General features: G+C 36.9%; 1 protein-coding gene across 1 annotated transcript in view; it reads right to left on the reverse strand.

Moving 5' to 3' along the window:
* Positions 1-19,638, reverse strand: part of ASXL3 (ASXL transcriptional regulator 3) — a 105,081-nt gene that overhangs the window by 79,479 nt on the left and 5,964 nt on the right. The gene's annotated exons all lie outside the window — the stretch shown is intronic.

Below are 19,638 nucleotides of genomic sequence, written 5' to 3' on the forward strand. Positions count from 1 at the left end.
AGAGTCCTTATGTCCTTATGTAGTAAAACCAAATTTTTGTTAGAAATCATTGAAAACAATAAAAAGGTCCAGGACCTGGAGAAAATCTCTGTGGTCTTCATATCAAATAGGCCTCTTTTTGGTTTAATAAACTGGCTTCTCCTACAAGAAAACCTTACACAAAAATTACAGAACTTGTATAAAATTTGAACTGTTCCTGAATACAACTTTACACAACATGTGAAAATAAAGAGTTACTGCCATATTTGTTCCTGAAAAGATTTTTTTCTAAACAAAACAAGCAAGGAAATCTTAATACCTATCAAGACATACATTTCCTCTAGGTTTATAATTTATTTTAAAACACAGAGAAAAGGAAAAATGAAAATCACACAAAACTACATTAACAATGTCACATTACAATCTACAGACAGAGCAATACAAGCATGCTTCCCTGAAATTCAGACATCACTAGTGAATATTTTTGCAGATCACCCTTCTCCACTGTCAGTCATTCCTCTGAGTCTGTCTCTACAAATATCTTTAATGATCTAAAAAGTATGCTTATAACACCATGTCACCTCTTTAAATGATTTTCACTAATGGTAACAAGCATTCCTCAACCACAAAGAAAACAAGACATTTTAAAGAGAATGTTTACACTTTCTCTGTGTTTTGTAACACCTGGGAAAACCTCAGGTTTCTCTTCTCCAAGAAGAAAAATCTCAAAAAAAGGATATACATAAAGGCATTCCTGTACTTTGAATCCTTCCCATTTTGTTAGATGTAGAACAAACAACACAAGAATAAAGCAACGCTAGCCAAAGCGAGGGGAAGCATTTAAATGTGTTTTTCAAAGACGCAGGCAAAGATTAGAAGAGTGCCTTTTGAATCCTTCTAAAAGAAAAATGTTTCAAAAAGAAAGTTATACCAAAAGAACAAGAAATCCACATGTATCAGAGGTGGTCACAACAGCTACAGTGTCCTCTGGACGGAGAACACCTTCCTCATTCAACACATCTTGAAAGAAACTTTGATATCTTTGTGCAATGAATTCATACCTTGGTCATATAATACAATTCTCTCTTGACAGCCACTTCCTTTGCAAGAATATTTTTTTTTTCTTTTCTTTCTTAATAAAATATTTCCTTTTAATAGTTTTAACTGATCTCATTAAAAAAACACTAGTCCACTTTTCATATTCTACTCTAATACCAAAGATCAGCACGAAGAACAAAATTATAAAAAGAAAAAATGAATTCCTCTCACATGAAAGGAACTCTAGAGTAGAGGTTAAAACACAGCTTTCTTAAAGAAACCAGGGTTTTGATATACACGATGTCTTATTTTAGTATCAGATTTCACAAGCCCTTGTGGATTTTAAATACATATGTTTAGAAAAATGAAGTAATGACTTCTACAATCAGAAATGGTCTGAGCCCAAGAAAAACATTGCCACAAAATGTGCAATGCATAGAAGGAAAAAAAAAAAAAAAAGAAAAAAGAAAAAACAGCCTTCCAAATATTCTTGGCTTCAAGTTGGTTGAAGCTTACTCTTAAAATACAGTTAATGTGGAAAGTAAAGTGACTATGCTGAACACGACATAGTAATCACAAATGCCTTTTGTTCTCTAAAATTTAATCATACTACACAAGGGACCTCTGTGAATTTATCCCAAGTTCTGTTATTTGATTTGGCTTTTTAATTGGCCAGCCTCCACAACAACTTTCTCTGTACCGTTTTAGCAATATTTTGAGTGTGTTATCAACATATTACTGGTTAGTCAAATGCAAAATACACACAGCTGTTTAATAGAACATTGAGCTGCACCAAGGTTCACACACTCACATCATCAGAGCTAATGTACAGTGGAAGGAACTTCCAGAAGTCATCCAGTCCAACTTTCTGCTCAAAACACAGCCACTTGGATGGGGATCTGTCCAGCTCAGTCTTGTGCAATCTCCAAAAACAAAATCCTCACAACCTCTTTGGACAACCTCCTCCTATGCTTAACTGCTCTCACTAGGAAAATATTTTTCTTAGTATCAAATAAGAATTTTCCATGTTCTAGCTTGTCTGTTGCCCCTCATGCTACCACTGCACAACCTCCAAGAAAAGCCTGTTTTCTCTACACCCTCCCATAAGTTAGCTGTGGACTGCCATGAAATCTCCACAAGTCTTCCCTTTCATTGTGCAAACAAGCCCTGCTCTCAGCCTCTCCTCATACATTACATCTCTGGTCTCCATCCATCTTGGTGGACCTTTACTGGACTTGCTTCAGCATGACAATGTCTTTCCTGTACTGGGAGACCCTAAGCTGGACATAGCACTCAAGATGTGGTCTCACAAGCTCCAAGCAGAGGGGAAGGATCAGTCTATCTGACCTGCTAGTCATACATGCTCCTGCTACCACAGCCCAAAGTGGGTTTGGCCTTCTTTGCTGCAAGGGCACACTGCTCACTAACATTCGGACTGTTAACTACCAGACTCCCAGGGAAGTTTCTGCAAAGCTGCTTTCTAGCCAGTTAGCTCCCAACATGCACTGAATTGTGTCAAACAGAACTGAAAACAATACTCTGTATAATGCCTGACAAGCTCTGAGCAGAGTGGGATCATATCTCTATTTTTTCTTGCATTGCCCCCCAGGATGCAACAGGATATGATTTACCTTTTTTGCTGCAGAAGCTTTCTCATGTTCAGTTTGTTATCCACCACCATGGTCCCTTTCTGTAAGGTTGTTCTCCAGCACACAGATTCTAGCCTATACTGGGCTCTGTGATTATGTTGTCCCAGGGCTTGAGAACCTGCTCTATGAGAGAAGACTGAAGAAGTTGGGTTTTTTTCAGCCAAGAAAAAAGGTGAGGAGAGGACTTCACCACAATCTTCCGTACTTGGAGGGTGGCTACAAAGTGGTTGAAGGCTCTGTCTTCACAAGGAGCCACCAGAGAGGACAATGGGGAAAAGGTACAAGCTGCACCAGAATGAAGGTTTCATCTTGGTATCAGGAAGAATCTTTCATAGGGAGAACGATCAATCACTGGAATAGCCTCAATATAGAAGAATCCTCATCACTGGCAGTTTTCAAGATGTGACTGAATAGCAAGGTAGATTGCCTCACCTGGGCTCTCTTTTCCACAGAAGGTTGGACTTGATGTTCTTCTGAGATCCCTTCTAATCTATGCCGTTCTAGGATTCTGTGCTGCTGCATAAGCTACTGTGCTCCAGATGAAGGAATTTGTTCTTGCCTTCACTGAGGTTGATAAGGTTCCTGTTAGTACACTTCTCTACTGTCTCAGCCCTTCTGAACAGCAGACCAGCCTGCTGTTACATCAACCCAGCTGATCCAAACACGCTGAAGACACTCTGTCCCACCATCCAGATCTTTCATAGAAACCTGCAGCAATAATAGCTGCAGAATCAACACCTGAATAAGTGGCCACCAAGTGGCTTTTGCACCTTTGATAAAAACAACATGGGCCATACAGTCCAGGCAAATTTCCATCCAAGTTATTGTTGTTCTACATCCACCTGAGTCTGCCTCAAAAATTTAGTGAGTTCAATATGACAGGCTTTGTCAAAAGTCTTGCTGAGTTAATGGGAGCAACATCTGCTAATCTCTTCTTATGCACTGAACTAGACATCTGATCATAGAAGGCTACAGAAGGAATTACCCTTGCTCATTAGCAGTCTTCTGCCATACATATTCAACTTCCTGAAGATTGGAATGAGCCATTCTTGTTCACCAAGGAGGACAGAACAGCTTCCGTAGTAGGCCTTTTTTTTTTTTTACCCCAGGCTGGTTGATGAGCGCCTCTGTCTCTGAAAGGATAGTGTCTCCAATAGCCGTAATGCTCCTCATCTTCATATACACATTTGGAGAGGCTTCAGCTGGCTCTGATGTCTCCCTTGACAATCCTGCGCACCTCTTTCCAGGATATTTTGCCTGTCCTTCTCTGCAAGCTGAGAATCTTCCTTCTATTGCCAGCAGTCATAAATTTCCAGTTTCCCAGTCTCTACAGTTTTTATTCACAGGTTACTTGATTATAATCTCTATCTGCTATTCCTCCATATTATGAGGCTCGGGATCTTGCTTTTGCAAAGATCCTATTATCTCTTGTTTGATCTGTATCATGCTGCACAGATTCCTTGGAGCTTTTTTCCTTGGCAACTCACTACCTTGAACAGAGTGCGCATCCTATGGGCAAGGCCAGAGCCCTCTGCAACATCAATCTTAGGGACAGGCTTTATGCACTCCCTGAAGCAACCTAAGATCCAGAGTTCACTTCAGGTCAAGGCCTCTGATGTATGAGGAACAGGTGCTGCTGACCATACACTGTGACACATCAGTACCATCATTCCCGTATCATTCTGAGCTGACTTTCTGTGCCCCATTGTATCCCTCTTGTACTAACTTCTCTGACAACTACCAGTGTGTTTCAGCTTCTACTGTTTCCTGGGCTCTAGGAGCTGCACTCTTGTCTAATAATTCTACTGTTGCTCCTTAAACACTAATCAAACAGTTGTTTGACATTGCTTGATCAAGTCAGCTGAAGTCAAAATGCACAGGTAGTTCATAATAAGAATTAACAAGGAGGTAGCGAAGAGAAGCTTGTGTATAAGAGCTGACAAACACCTCCAGAGGCTGGCTGTAAAATGCAGCAGTGAACCACCAGAAGTTCCGGAAGCAGCAGCTCCCAGATGTTTACTGAAGCTTCTTAAAGAGGAAGCCTGGAAGCTGCCACACCTGCTAAGTCTCATACTGGTTGCCACTGCTGCAGTCTTAAAATAGTGACACATTGTATTGCAAAAGAACAGCAGGACTTCTGAGCTGCTGCACCACCCACAGAGCAAGCCCATACAGCATCTGGAAGAGGCTTCATTAACTCTGCTGCACAATGAAAAAGGGAAGGAGGCAGAAAAATGTTGCCAGAAAATCACTGTGGGCCATATTTAGTTCAGAAGTCTGAGCAAGACACCTATTCCACATGGTGCAACCAGAAAGCAATCCTGATGCAGCCACAACTTCCATCCATGCTCCTCCACTGACCAATGAGGAGAATCTCCAGCTTTCCCTCACGGCCACAGCAGGGGCCTGTGCTACCACAGCTGTGCCAAGAACATGCATCACCCTGAAGTTATGCCAGCAACAGTTGTACCTCTATGGAACAGTTACTATTTTTAGTGGAAATCCCCCTTTCTCTCAGTTTCCACTGGGGTTACCAGGTGAGCTTGAAGGAGCTCCATACTCTCCTCAGCTCTTCCACTTGAGCCTAAGGTTGTGTCCTACTCTCACATGATTTCACTGCAGTTTTCCACTTGCCACCATTAAAAGCAATTGCAACTACATTTATAAAATTACGCCTACAGACATCTCTATCTACCTTCCCCCCAGTAAAAATGAACAAATAAAAAAGAACAGACTGTTAACTGCTATTAGAGTTGAATCTTAAAAAGACAAATGTATTTCAGATAGAAGGGTTGAACTACAGCAATATGTAACCATTCAAATGAAAAAATCCACCAGTGCTGCTGAGCAAAGTTCACTATTGCAAAGTTTAAAAATACTGTTTACATTTTATTAGAATTATGGATTTTTTTTTCAGTTCAGAAATCCTTAAATATTGAATAAGTTACGTAACGTTGAGCCACTAGACTGTAATATGAGATTACCTTATTAAATATATATGTTTCTCCTTGAAAGGAAAGCTTTAAAACAAATTGCTATGCAGAACTTAAAATAATTTATTTTTCTTTCTTTACTTTCACTAGCAAGAATTTTATTAAGCCTTAGTTACCCTAATTAAATTGTTTTATTAACTTTGGCCAGTCTTAAAAATCGACATGTGCCAACATGTTAGCCTGTTGGAGCTTGCTATGTTGTGGCATTTCAGCCACACCATTCATCTGCCTGAGTAATCGTTTTCTGAATCAGTATGAACATTTTTATTTACTACAGTTTCTATGGATTTTTTTTTTTAAACTAAAAAGAATATATGGATACAGATACCACCAAAACTGAATTATATTTAAACGTCAGCATTTTACTGTTTTCAGTTAGTAGGAAGTGATATTCAGGGTCTTGCTGACCACATACCACTACTGTATATAAACTCACCCAGTCAGTTAAAAATTTTGACTTTGCTGGTAGCAGTATGAAGGCACAGATTCCTGGAACACAATGGAGTTGCATACATTTATTTTTGTTTTTTTTCTCTCTCATTTTCCCTCCTTTTTTTTTTTCCTCTTCTTTTTCTTTCTTCTTGTTTCCTTTTTGATTCTTTCCCCCCTTATCCCATTCTTTCTGTATCTCTCCGCTTTATTATTTCACCCTTCTCAATTTTCTCTTCCCTTTTTCTCTGTTCTTTCTTCTCCCTTCTGTCTCTTCCTCTTCTTTCTTGCTCTCTCCTTTTGTTCCTTCTTCCTCCTTACTTTATGTTTTAATTGGTCCGCTCTCTTTTCCTTTTCTGAATGCTTTCTCTTCTCTTTCGGTTCACTTCTCTATCCTTTTTCTTTTTTCTTCCTTTTTCATCTCTTTTTTTTTCCTCCTTTCTCTTCTCCCTTGCTTTCTCTCTCTTTCCACTTGTGATGGACTAGCCTTGTCCAGCAGACAGCTGCCCACCCAGCCACTCACTCACTCTCTCGACAGGAAGCAGAAGAGAGGATGAAAAACTCGGGTAAAGACAGGGAGATTGCTTACCAGTTACCAGCAGACGCAAAACAGATTTGACTTCAACTTAACTTATCGCACATTAAAATAGATTTGGGTAGCGAAAAACAAAGACTTAATATAAAATGGAGGGAAAAAGCCAACAAAGAACAGCGAGGCCACCCCTGCAGATATCCACTACCAAAACCTTGCAATGGACATCTTTCCCTCTTTTCTTATTTTTGTTTCCTTTTCATTTTTCTTTTTCTCTCCCTTTCTTCACCTTTCTCTTCTTTCATCTTCTCTCTTCAGCCTTTCCCTCTCCTTCCTTTATCTCCCCTTACTTTTCTCTTTCCTCCTCTTCTCTCCTGCCTTTCTCTCTCTCTCATTCTATAGTATCATAAACCTTCAAAATAGTTATACCTTTTATAGCAGAAACATACAATAATAAATCTTTTTGTGAAATAAAAACAACTAAAACACTAATTTTCATTTTATTTTTGTTTACGTCTATTCAAGATGAAGAAAGGGTAGCGCTTCTTACAACCAAAAATTCAGGGAAACCCCCACAGGTTTTTTGATTTTTTTTTCCAATTTACTTTTACTTTTCTATTCACTTTCAGTTGGGCATGACTTTTTAGAGAATAGAATTCAGAATTTTGGAAGTAAATGTCAAAGCAGGGGGTAGTTAAGCAGACAAATACTTACTTTAAGAATAAAAAAAATGTTCTCAATCCAAGAAAAAACAGAAGTTAGAATGAATATGAACAATCTATTTCTACATCTTTAGTTCGTATTCTACTAACCAAAGAAAAGATCAAAAGTGATTTTCTGAAGTCTACTGTAAAACATAAAAGAACAAATTAAAATAAACATTAATTCCCTTTCAAAAGTTGTATCAATGTTTTTGTATGTATTACTGTATTAAGCATGTATGCTTTAATCAACCCCAAGAGAGGTGGAAAAAACTGATGTAAAGAATGAGGAGAAAGGGAATACACATAAACAAATAAAGATGACTTCCAACAGAAAGTTACTGTTCTCTAGAATTACTCATTGCTTCAAAGATAATACCTATAAGCAAAAAGATATTACCTTACATTACATCAAAATAAAAGCATCTGCTATAATTCTGCAGCCTAATAATTGCCAAGTATTTCTTTAAAATATTTTTGTTAAGAATTTATGTCTGCTTGCAAATCCTGAAATAAATACAGAACTGGCAATCGCGATACATCCCGTATCTTTAAAAAATATAGCAATGTAAGATTTACTGTATTGGTTCAAATTAAAGTATTTGGGTGGATGTAAAACATTTAAGTTATGCTTGTGTGCACGGGGGAGTTCCATTTGGCAAAACAGCAGAGCAAAATGTTTTTTTCTTTCCCTCAAAGCACTGAGCAGATACTTTTATTTTTGTGCTATAACTTAATCCAGCTGTCACTGCAATTCATCTTATGGTGGAAGATATTCTTTTTTTTTTGACTCTGAACAGTTCATTAAATCTGGAAATGACAGAATTAAACTCCTATTAATCATGTAACTAAAAAAATCAATCTCATTTCAAAATGTCACAGGAAAAAAAAGTTTTCAGGTTCTAACAATAGTAAACATCAAATAGTTCCTAATGGCATAACATTGATAACTAAAACAAATACATTAACGTTTTAGACTGGCCGTACTTGATAGGCACAGCATTCTACCTGAAAGGAGCTCAATTCTGCTGAAGTCTTAACAATTTTCCTTTGAATATAGGGGTTGAGATATATGTACAAAGAAAGAGTCAAAGAAATGTAATATAATGTAGCATCACATGAAAAATTCAGTCTTTATCAGAAATCAGTAAGTTTTCTATCAGTCATCCCGGTCACTATATGAAAATATTTTTAATGAAGAATTAAACAATATATTAAATTGACAGTATCAACCATCTCATCAACTCAAACTCCTACCTTTTTAATCTTTGTCCTTATACAAATGGCTTTTTTCTAAGTGCTTCTGCAGTAATCCATTTAATTTGTACACCCAGTAGGTACAAGCTCTAAGAATTGATTGGTAATGCTCAGTTACATTCACTGTGATGTCAAAAGTGCAAAAAAAAAAAAAAAAAAAATCTTCCAGCTACAGCCTGTCACCAGTTTTATTTCCTCCACACAGAATGTGGGTGTCCAAACTTGCCTGGGCCACACTGAGTGAAGATGAATTGTCTTGGGTCACATACAAAACATACAGTTTATGTAAGTAACAAGATTCCTTTTTTTTCTTTCTTTTTTTTTTTTTTTGTATTTTTTACTGAAGAAAAAAAAAAAAAAGGGTAACAAAAACACAGAACTATTGAGTGGAATATTTGCCCTTGTTTTTGTGAAACTAATGCATTGATTGGTCCCCGGTTTGATGGAAGTAGTTGCAATTCTTAGTGAGCTCTCAAGGTGCCCCATCAGGTTTTGATCTAATTTTATTCTTCCTATGCTTCATCCTTAAAAGCAGCTGCTCACAAAGGTACGTACTGCAAAAAAACAATGACATGAATAAGGCACGACTGTGGAGAGGGATTTTTCTCTCTGCTAAGACATGGTTTATAAAAGTCTAGTAAGGAGGTAATTTTTTTTTTTCTACTTGAATGTCTGATTGCAACTGTATACAATCCTTTTGAAAATCCCCAGGTAATGCATTTATGTTGACTGAAAGTGGAGTTGCAAATATACAAAAAAAAAATGTTTTCTTTCAGCAACCTTGGGTATTTTTCACTGTTCACAGGATTGTGTTTAGCAAATGTATCAAAATACATTTTCATACTTTCTATGCCACAGCTGTTAAAAAACTACTTTAACACATTGACTTTGGAGACTGTAACTGTTGTGGTCTTTTTTTTTTGCGCTGAGGTGCAAAATAAAATGAAAACAAAATAAATTGGGCCAAAAGACCTCTGTACTCTTCTTTTATTTTAGGTATGGAGAACTAACAGCAAAACAATTCTTTGTAATGCTTTGAACTTTTTCCCACACAGTTTTCACTACTAGAAAAGCTGCGCAGAGGATATATATGAATATAATTCTGTGAGTTGCAATTCTACATGCATGTACGTAAACTGCGTGTATGTATCTGCGTGTAGAAACACGTGTCTGTAAGTACATTTACACACTGAAGCACACACTTTTGTACTTCCAGTATTTTTCTTTTATTTATATTTTTACTTGATACATACATTTTGCTTGATAGTACTTTGTTAACACTGTAAATATTTGCCAGTCATACAACTACTGGATTTAGCACACAGCCATCATAAGACAGACTGTCTTGCTGACAAATTATATGAATTACAAACAGAATATGGGAATTTTCCACACTCCTGAAAGAAAATCATATCTTGCTTAAAACATATTTTTCTTTCAGATAATGCTAGGGTAAATAAGCCGAAAGAAGTTTAAGCACTTTTCATAATAATTCTGTTTTGAAATGAAGACTGTGCATGTCATTTAATTTCATAGTAATTAAGAAGACTAGCTGTGAAACTCAAAATAAAATTAAATGGAATTGCTATCAACCAACCTTAGACTGGAAAAAAATTCATGTCTGTAACAGATTTGCTGAACAAATATACCTGATGGTGGCTACAGTCCTTGGACAGTGGAATTCAGAGGCTTTTTTTAGCCCTCACTCTATAAAAAGATAAAATTTTAAATGAATTGTGCACGACTAAGAGAACTAGTACATTTTTCAGCTCCAGCTTCAGCTATATGAAGAAAATAAGAGAAAAAATATTTCCATATATTTCCCCTTCAGTTAATAAATGTTTTAATTACACATAGACTGAAAAACATGCCTATGTCTTTACAGAAATATACAGAAGACATTCATGGAAAGCTTATCCAGAAAATAAATTATTACTAGAAAATAATGCCTTCATAAAAAGCTTGATGATGTTTTCTTCCTCCACATTCAAGTGAAATGCATTTAATTCAGTCTGCCAGAAATGGCTATGCTTCTGCTCTGTGAAAAATACACTTATAATGAAAATAAATATTTGTCAATTTACTGAATTCTTAGCAGAAAATCTGTAACGAATGGACTGTGTTGTAGTTTAGTTTAAGTTTGGGTTGTTTTTTTTTTTGTTTTGTTTCTGTGGAATACTAGAAGTAGCATAAAAAACAGATTATACCATTCTGTGGGACATTTTGTGTATGTCCCTTAAGACACAGTGCTTAGAAATAAAGACAATAGAAGTCAGCTGTGGAATAAATGAAATTCAAAGCAGTATTTAAATCTATTGTTTATTACTAAGCCTTCAATGCAAAAGTGGAAAGCAGAAACCAAATCAAATGCCAAATATATCATAGAATCACTCAGGTTGGAAAAGACCTTAAAGATCATCGAGTCCACAACAAACAAATTTCAGTTGGTAACTAATAGGTTGAAACCCAGAATAATTAATTCTGCACCTGCAAGAAAAATCAGCTTCTTAGGTTACTCTAATTTTTCTTGCAGGTTCAAGCCTTCAACAGCTTAAACTCTTTTTGTAAAGAATATGTTACCACAGAGTTCATTCAAAAGATGACTCCTTTGAGCTAGTGTTCATAGCATTCTGTGGTTCAAACTTTGATACATATATGGCTACTACTGCCAGGCTTATGTGTTGAATCTCTTTTGCCCAGAAGTTCCTAAAGGAAAAACAGAAGATTACTCTTGCCTTTTCTAAGCACAAGAGAGCCAAACAGACTCGATAACTAGTGAACAACAGTTCTTGCACTGTGCTTCTAACTAACACTGACTGATATTCAGCTTTCTTGAAGGTCTTGTTTCAGACTTTTACTTAAAAATGCTAGTTTATCTCCAATATGACAGATCTTCATTTCAGAACAATGACAAAAAAAATAACACGTTCTGTCAAATCTCACTTTCACAAATAACTTTTAGAAAGTTTTGGCTTGGACAATAGGAGATGCATATTTCCAGTAGACTGGAAAGCTCTTCTATGCCCTTGGTCCTCTTAAGTTGAAAGATGCTGGCAAAGCAGGCTGGTAAAGGTACTGAAACCAAAGAAGTTACACCACTATCTATCCATCTTCTATATAGTGAAGCTTCAGTTTATACAGCCACAGGCAAAGGTTGCACAAAGGGACTGATAAAACACTGTAGAATGTGGAAGGCCTCACCTCCTCAACATTAAAAAGAAAAGAAATCATGCTTAATAAGGCACTATGCTAAGGAAAGCATACAATTCATAAAGGAAAAACACCAAATAGCTTGCACGGCAGGGAGGATGGATTAATCATCTAGTGAAACTTTTCTAGTTTCTCTAAGTATCCGGTTATTTTCAGCTTGTCTGTGTCTCTTGGATATCCTTATGCAATTTCTCTTTCTGAACACGAGAAGCAAAACTAAATGCAGAACAGCTCTCTAGTATATAGAAACACTGCTGAAAAAACATATGTTGCATACTTAAATAGTGTTAAAAGAAAAGTTACATTTTCTAGGAAAAATGGGGGAAACCCACCTTGACAAAATATGTGCTTCATGTTAATTTTATGCATACAATAGCATCAATTTGTAACTCAGGTTTCTCTTATCATCATCCTGAACTATATTATCACTTTTCAGATCCTTTCAACAGCAGTCTACATTGAGAGGCATGGCAGCAGAAAAACAACATACAAGATCAATTCTTGCATTAAACAGAAAAATACATTAAGAAGGAATTTATTATAAAGCAATAAAGCCAGCACTGAATTTGTAGAGAAATTTACACCACTTACTTTTCACAACTGATGCCCACCTACTTCAAAATAAAATGTCCGCTAATGGGAAGCATTGCTTTTTATTGCACAAAAAGAAACCTAGTACATCAGTCTCTGCATTGCTATCCATTATTTGTTACAATTAAGTGGCTGGATTTCCTCTTGTATTAAAAAAAAAAAAAAAAGATTATCATTAATATGGCTTTAATATATTTTATGTATGTCTTAATTTCAGCAAAGTAGACTATGATAAAAGAGAGTTGGGCACACATTCAAAAGATAAAATATCTTTGCAATACAGACTGTTAAAAGCTGAAACATGTTTATCACATCACAAAATTTAACCACCGTCATTTTTCCTATTACAGTAAAAGAGATAAGATGTCAATGCTTCCATTGAATTATTAAACTTTAATATTTAATGATCATATGACCCATTCTCCCTTACCAGTGGAACGTCAAACAAATGAAAGAGCTTTATGCACTGCGCTAGCATAATGAACGCTCTTTGAGAAAATACAGATTAGGTTTGAGTGGAAGTAAAGAGGGAAGCAAGTCTTTAACAGACTGGATTCCTATTTTCCCAATCTTTACAAACACATTCTGGAACGCTGCTAATGGATTTAAAACAAACCACTTTTTTGCTGATCTTTAAAAAAATAAAATAAAACTAAGCAGCAGTATTTCCTATCACTTCCAAGGAAGAAGGTTACAATGCTTGTTTTAGCAGCCAGATAGAGAATATTATACCAGGGCTCACTTACTGAAAAACTGAAGTACTGAATACTAGATGAGCATAAATATAGATGGAAATGTAACGATAACATAAGATTTTTTATTTTTTATTTTTTAAAGAGAAAACAAAAGGGAGAACTAACTGTTCTGAAATATCATCTCAACCAAGCATACAAGCGCCAACGTTGACACAATGACAAATCAGAGATGGCGTATAAGTGGGATGTCAGATGAGCCTTTCTAAACTGTTCTTAAATAATATGTTGAAGGTCCCAGCAGTAACAGAATGATGGAACTGGGCTTTTATTTTCTCAAAATTAATGCTGGAATCAAGCTAAATAAGAAAGCTTGGTTGGTCCTGAGCCAGACTACGATTTAAATGCTAACATCTGCAACGTCAAAACTGTAGCCTTTAAAAATTTCAGGCACAGAGGATGGTCAAATGAGACCATCATATATGAGAAGGGAAAACAGATGACAGCAGACTGGGGTAATTGGAGACCATGGGACTGGTGACCTAGTTAGAGAAAAAGGGAAGGATTCCTGCAACAGAAACTCTTGGGACAACAGACTGCACGTAGACACGAACTTGTAGAGATAGCGCACCAGGAACACTAGTTTACTGCATAGAATATCAGAAATAGGAGGGCAGAAGACCATATATTTTTAGCTCTTCATTTCACTATGAAATAATTTACTTCACTTCTGTATCCTCTCTTCTTATATATGCTCCATTAATATTCCTAACAGAAAAAAACAGTGTCCTCCAAAGTATTGAGTCATAGTCAAAAAATTCTTCTTATTTACACTGTGCTATTTATCAAATTATTTCCAAAATTATATGCACACCTCAGTAAGTCTAACAAAGGCATTTGCATTTGACATGAGTATGATTTTTAGCTTGCCTGTAACATCTTGGGTACACATTACTACAAGCATTATTACAACAAATAAACAAAAACCACAAAACCAACACAGGTAATCTCAGCAAACATTGATTTTACTGAACTGTTTATTGATGTCTCCAGATAGAGACCCTCCATTGTCCCATTAAAGGAAGAGGAACGACATTAAAACAAAAACAAACCACACAATTTCTAAAATTTGAAATACGGAGCAAAAATGAAGAGGTTCAGACAAAAATGCACTTAATGTAACAACTTGAAATATATACACACACAATTCATATAATTATACATAAATATATATACAAAGGACCCATCACTAACAAAAACCATGTCATCTATGCAATCAGCTGATGGAAAATATTTGAGAATTTGTGATTTTGAATCCATTTCATTGGCATCAAATGACAGTTTTCCAAATCAGTACAAAAACAAGATGACCACTATAGAGACATAAGCAAGCTAGCTTTAAATTCACCTTAGAACAATCATAATGCAACGTCAGGGAATCAGGAATTACCAGACCTACCCACAGGACTGCTTTTTAGGTCTGAGGTACTACCATAGTTATTTTAGGGCTACATCACTATCAAAACCTTAGATTGTAATCACAAAGGTGATTATAGAAGTTACAATTCCACGTTTGGAATGCAGCAGGGAGGAATCCCATCCAATTTTACCAAGTTAGTAAATCTCTGGAAAAAAAGATGCTGGCTGGGAGCAGCAAGGCAAGAAGAAATAAGCCTGAGATTTTCACATGGTAAAACGTCATTAACACAACAGCCTACTAAACTGAGTGGCTCACTGCTATACCAGGACAAAAATGTGTTTCAAAAGAAATGTCTGAAATGAAAAACAGGTAAAACTGAAAGATCGTTTCTTTCACTGCTCTGCAGACAAAAGTCACGTTTATAGAGGCACAAGGAAAAACCTCACATTGTCAGGCAAAAGGATGTGAACGGCTGTCCTGCGCTTTTCCCATCAAAGTTTCCTTTCTGCCCGTTCCTGGGAACAGCTACCTTCAAGACAAACCACCACTCTCCTCCAGCTGAAAGGCTCCCAAGTAAATTCTATTAGACATACACAACCACAGAAGCCTTTTAACTGTCTGTGCTCTTCCTTTAATGATCAAAGTCTTGAGACAAAAAAACTGTGGCTCTTCCAATGAAATTTTTAAGAGCCTGTGGTTATTAGAGAGCACTTGATTTTTTTTTTTTCCTTCTAAGTGAAAGATAAAAACAACGACTTGTTAATAATTACAGATCACAATGACATCTTGGAATTACTTCACAAAGAAAGGAAGTAAAAATTTCTGTCTACATGCATATGCAGTAAAACAAGGAACTCAAGGTAAACAGCAGAAGAGGCAGCCAGCTCATTTAGCCTATTTACAGAAACTGCAACATTCAGAAAGGGTTTTATTTTTAAGTCAATAGCTCTAAGGATGAAGTATTCAAAGGCTTAAAGAGACACTGTGAAAAAGATCAAAGGATTCAAAGGTAAGGGTAATATTTCCAGGAGCATGATCTCACTTCAGAGCTACAGACAGACTGCAGATCGTGTGTTTCACTCCACTGATGACTGCTCAGCAGTTCAAAGTATCTAACCCACCAGTTTAATATTTCTGCACAAAGAGTGAAAAGCTAATAAGAGTATTTTGAGATTTATTCGGGTCATACTTTGCTGCTTTTCTAGGTTCAATAGACTTAATGTCTTATGATATAATTCATGATAGATATTATCAACAATGTGAAGAAGAAACAGCATTAGTGCCAGTGGCAAGAAACTCTTTTCACTCTTCAGAAAGTCTACTGTCACAACAATAAATCAATAGATAGCTTAATCTTGCCTAGGAAAATGCAAAATATGCAGAGGAAAAAAAAAATTAGAATTAATGCAGTAATTCTTATAGTTGAAATGAAGATCAAAAAAGAAACGTCAAAAGAAAGAAGTTTAGCAGTAAATGAAAAATGGGCCAAAGAAGAGGAGTTGTTAACCTCTTCTTGACACTTCTACATGGCACTAAGGGACATCGTTTACAGATGGGTCTTTTTAGATCACGTTGATGGTTGGACTTCTATGATCTTGAAGGTCTTTTCTAACCTAGATGTTCTATGCCACTATGAAAATGACAAGATGGGTCAGTTGTCCCAGCTGAACAGCAAAATTATTATGAAATCATCCCATTCTAGGGTTTACATTCTTGAGTTTAATGGAGGAAGAAAATAAATAGCTAGCATAGCTGTGGGCTAAAGTTAGACTTCAAAAATTAAACTTTGCTTGTTCCATTTTGAAAGTTTATTGGCTTTTAACTTGTACTGAAAATCTTTTCCAGACATGAAAGTGGACAAGTCAATTTCCCAGCCATACCAAGCAAGGGGGAAAAGAAACTACAAAAAAGCTAACACATCATCTATGGCTATTAGCATCACACATTTATCAGAATTTGGCTGGATATTTTCCTCTGGGACCCCCACAATATATATTGCCTTAGTACTGCAAATCAATTTGGAAAAAAATCATAAAAAAACAAGTATCAAGGGAAACACTAGTTCATATCCTTCATTCAAGGTAGGATCAACTGATTCTGCAAAATTTCTGACAAATAAGTAACTAAAATGATTTCAGAGAGATCTACAGATCAGTCGCATATTTCTCATAGCTTATGACAGAACTCAGTTATACCTATTAGAAAAAAATCTTCTTACCATCTAATCTCAATCTCTCCTTGCTACAATTTAATGACCTTGTTTCCTGTCCTGTCCATATCAGACAGGCAGAGTAATGTATTCCCTTACTTTTTCCTCTATCTTTAATGTATCCAAAGACTTAGTGTGTCTCAACTCAGTCTTCTCTTCCCTAACCCAAACACTTAATTCATAGTAATTTCTGTCCTATTTTTATCTCCCTGATATTTTTAAAATGTCTTCTGTTGGCCCTAGCCTCCCTGAAGTGTACTACCCTAAAGAGAAGGGATTAGATCATTTCTCATGCTCCTACGGGCAATTTCTGGGTAATGACAAGAAAGGGGAAAAAAAAAAACAAAGATGGTATTAAGATCAGAATTTTTTAGAAGAAGAAATCAGGTGAACTCAAGAGAGAAGCTTTGTTTTCTGGGAGAATCAGCAATTTTTTTTTTTAAAGCACATGACCTATTTAAATACACCGCTATGACTCCGCTGGCATCCCTTGGAGGGGGGAGAATAAAATAAAATGGCACAGGCACAGCAAAGCATCTGGCAAGTTCCTGGACTGTGTTAAGGATAAAAATCCTTAAATAGAAGAGTTTAAAAGCTGTCAGGAAGGAAGGCAGCAGTAGGTTTGATTCAAATCAGTGGGGAAGATGGAGCATTCACGAAGGAATAATTCTTTAATGTTAGGAAAATAAGGAAGAACACAAAATGAAGAAAATGAGCTTCAAAAAAATTAAACTTCAGGCAGCTCAGAGAACTGATGTGCGAGATCTCTTTTTCATCCATGAGGCAAAAGGACATTTCTGTAAGTGCAAAAATCAATAGGACTGGCTTGCTCTTCAGTGAAGAGAGTGGCACTATACACTCATCCCTGAAACATAGGAGCATCAGTGTCTTTTCTTTGTTGGCACATAATTAGAAAGATGTAATGCTTACACACCTAAAAAAACCCAAAAATAATACCAAACAGAAAAAAAATGGATTAAACAACAAACATAACAAAAATGTTATATGTTGTTAAGTCTGTTTAAATTTGCCATAAGGTATTGAGAGCTGGCTGGATCAGCCTCAGAATTATTAATAGCTATTTTTGAGAAATTCTAAAAGGCAGCAGTGATTGCAAAAGACTGGAAAACATTTAGTGACTAGCTTTAAAAATTGGAAAGAAGATGGGGCAGGGAGCTAGAGACAACAATTTAATCTCAATTCTCCCAAATACGGAATAAAAATAATCTGGAAGCATTCATGAGATAAGAAATTGAGTAATACATATATCTGTCAAGAATAAATTACTTCAAATCCGTGAGAAATATCCTTTCTGACACAGTAGCAGACTCTGTAGAGAGAGAAACAGAGAGGGTATCATTTACCTCAAATCCAGTAAGCCTTTTGACATTGTTTCTCTTGGAATTTCCATAAGCAAAGGAGAGAAAAGATAATGCTACAAAAGGAAACAAGCTCCAATACAGAAGCAATGCTAAATTTGGAAGAGATGCAAGCATGCTAAATGCAAGACTACACAATAAAGCAATCTTAATAAAACATATTGAAAAACATACGTAGAAAACTTGAAAACAATTTATTAAAACAAAGGAGGAATTCTAAACCTATACAATAACATCAAAAATACAAGACAGACAATCATCAGCAGGGTCACAGAACTGCAGAAGAAAACACTAAGGTTAGAGCTGATCACAGAATCATCAAGGATGGAAAAGACCTCCAAGATCATCTAGTTCAACCGTCCATCTACCATCAATATTTCTCTACTAAACCATGCCCCTTAGTGCCAAATCTAAATGGTTTCCTGTACACCTCCAGAAATGGCGAACTCATCCACCTACTTGGGCAGCCTGTTCCAGCACCTGATCACTCTTTCAGCGAAGAATTTTTTTTCTAATATCCAACCTGAATCTCTCCCTACACAACTTGAGGCCATTCCCTCTCGTCTTATTGCTAGTTACACAGGAGAAGAGGCCAATCCTCACTTTGCCACAATCTCCCTTCAGGTAGTATAGAGAGCTATATGATCTCCCCTGAGCCTCCTCTCTTCTCCAGACTGAATAATCCCAGTTCCCTCAGCTACTCATCGTAAGATTTGTGTTCCAATTTCCCCAGCTTTGCTGCCCTTCTCTCAACATGCTCAAGGGCCTCAGTATCTTTCTTGTAGTGAAGGGCCCAAGACTGAACACAGAACTCAAGAGCCTCAACTGGCCCAAGTACAGAGGGACGATCACCTCCCTGCTTCTACTGGCAATACTATTTCGGATAAAAGCCAGGATTTCCAAATCCTCCCTACACTTCTTGTAGATGGGAGTCACACTAGCAAGCCTCCAAACCTCTGGGACCTCAGCATAGCAAAGAGCAAGGTTGTGCAGTTGGGTGAGAGTAATCCCAGATATGTATACAGACTGGGAAAAGAACCTGAGAGTAACCCTGCAGAGAAGGACCTGGAGGTCCTGGTGGATGAAAAATTGAACATGAGCCAACATTGTGCTCTTGTAGCTCACTAAGCCTGGGCTCCATCAGAACAGGGGTGGCCAGCAGGGATAGGGAGGTGATTGTCCCTCTCTTCTCTGCCCTTTTGAGGCCCTATCTCGAGTACTGCATCAAGGTCTGAGGGCCCCAATACAGGAAAGATGTGGAACTGTTGGAGAGGGTCTAGAGGAGGGGCTGAGATGATCAGAGGGCTGGAGCACCTTCCCTACAAAGACAGGCTGAGGATTACTAGCGCAACAACACATTATCAGTATGGTAAAACTAAACTGTCTCACAATGGTCTAATCAGCCTGGATTCAGCCTGGAAAAGAGAAGGCTGCAAGGAGACCTCATCGTAGCCTTCCAGTATTTCAAAGAAAATTATAAAAAGGAGAGGAATCAACTTTTTATTCAGGTAGATAGCAATAGAACAAGGCGGAATGTTTTTAAGCTGAAGGAGGGAAGG

The sequence above is a fragment of the Centrocercus urophasianus genome, unplaced genomic scaffold (genome assembly GCF_019232065.1).
Source record: "Centrocercus urophasianus isolate 14NV4802_14NV808 unplaced genomic scaffold, USGS_Curo_1.0 seq_11, whole genome shotgun sequence".
Taxonomy (NCBI): domain Eukaryota; kingdom Metazoa; phylum Chordata; class Aves; order Galliformes; family Phasianidae; genus Centrocercus; species Centrocercus urophasianus.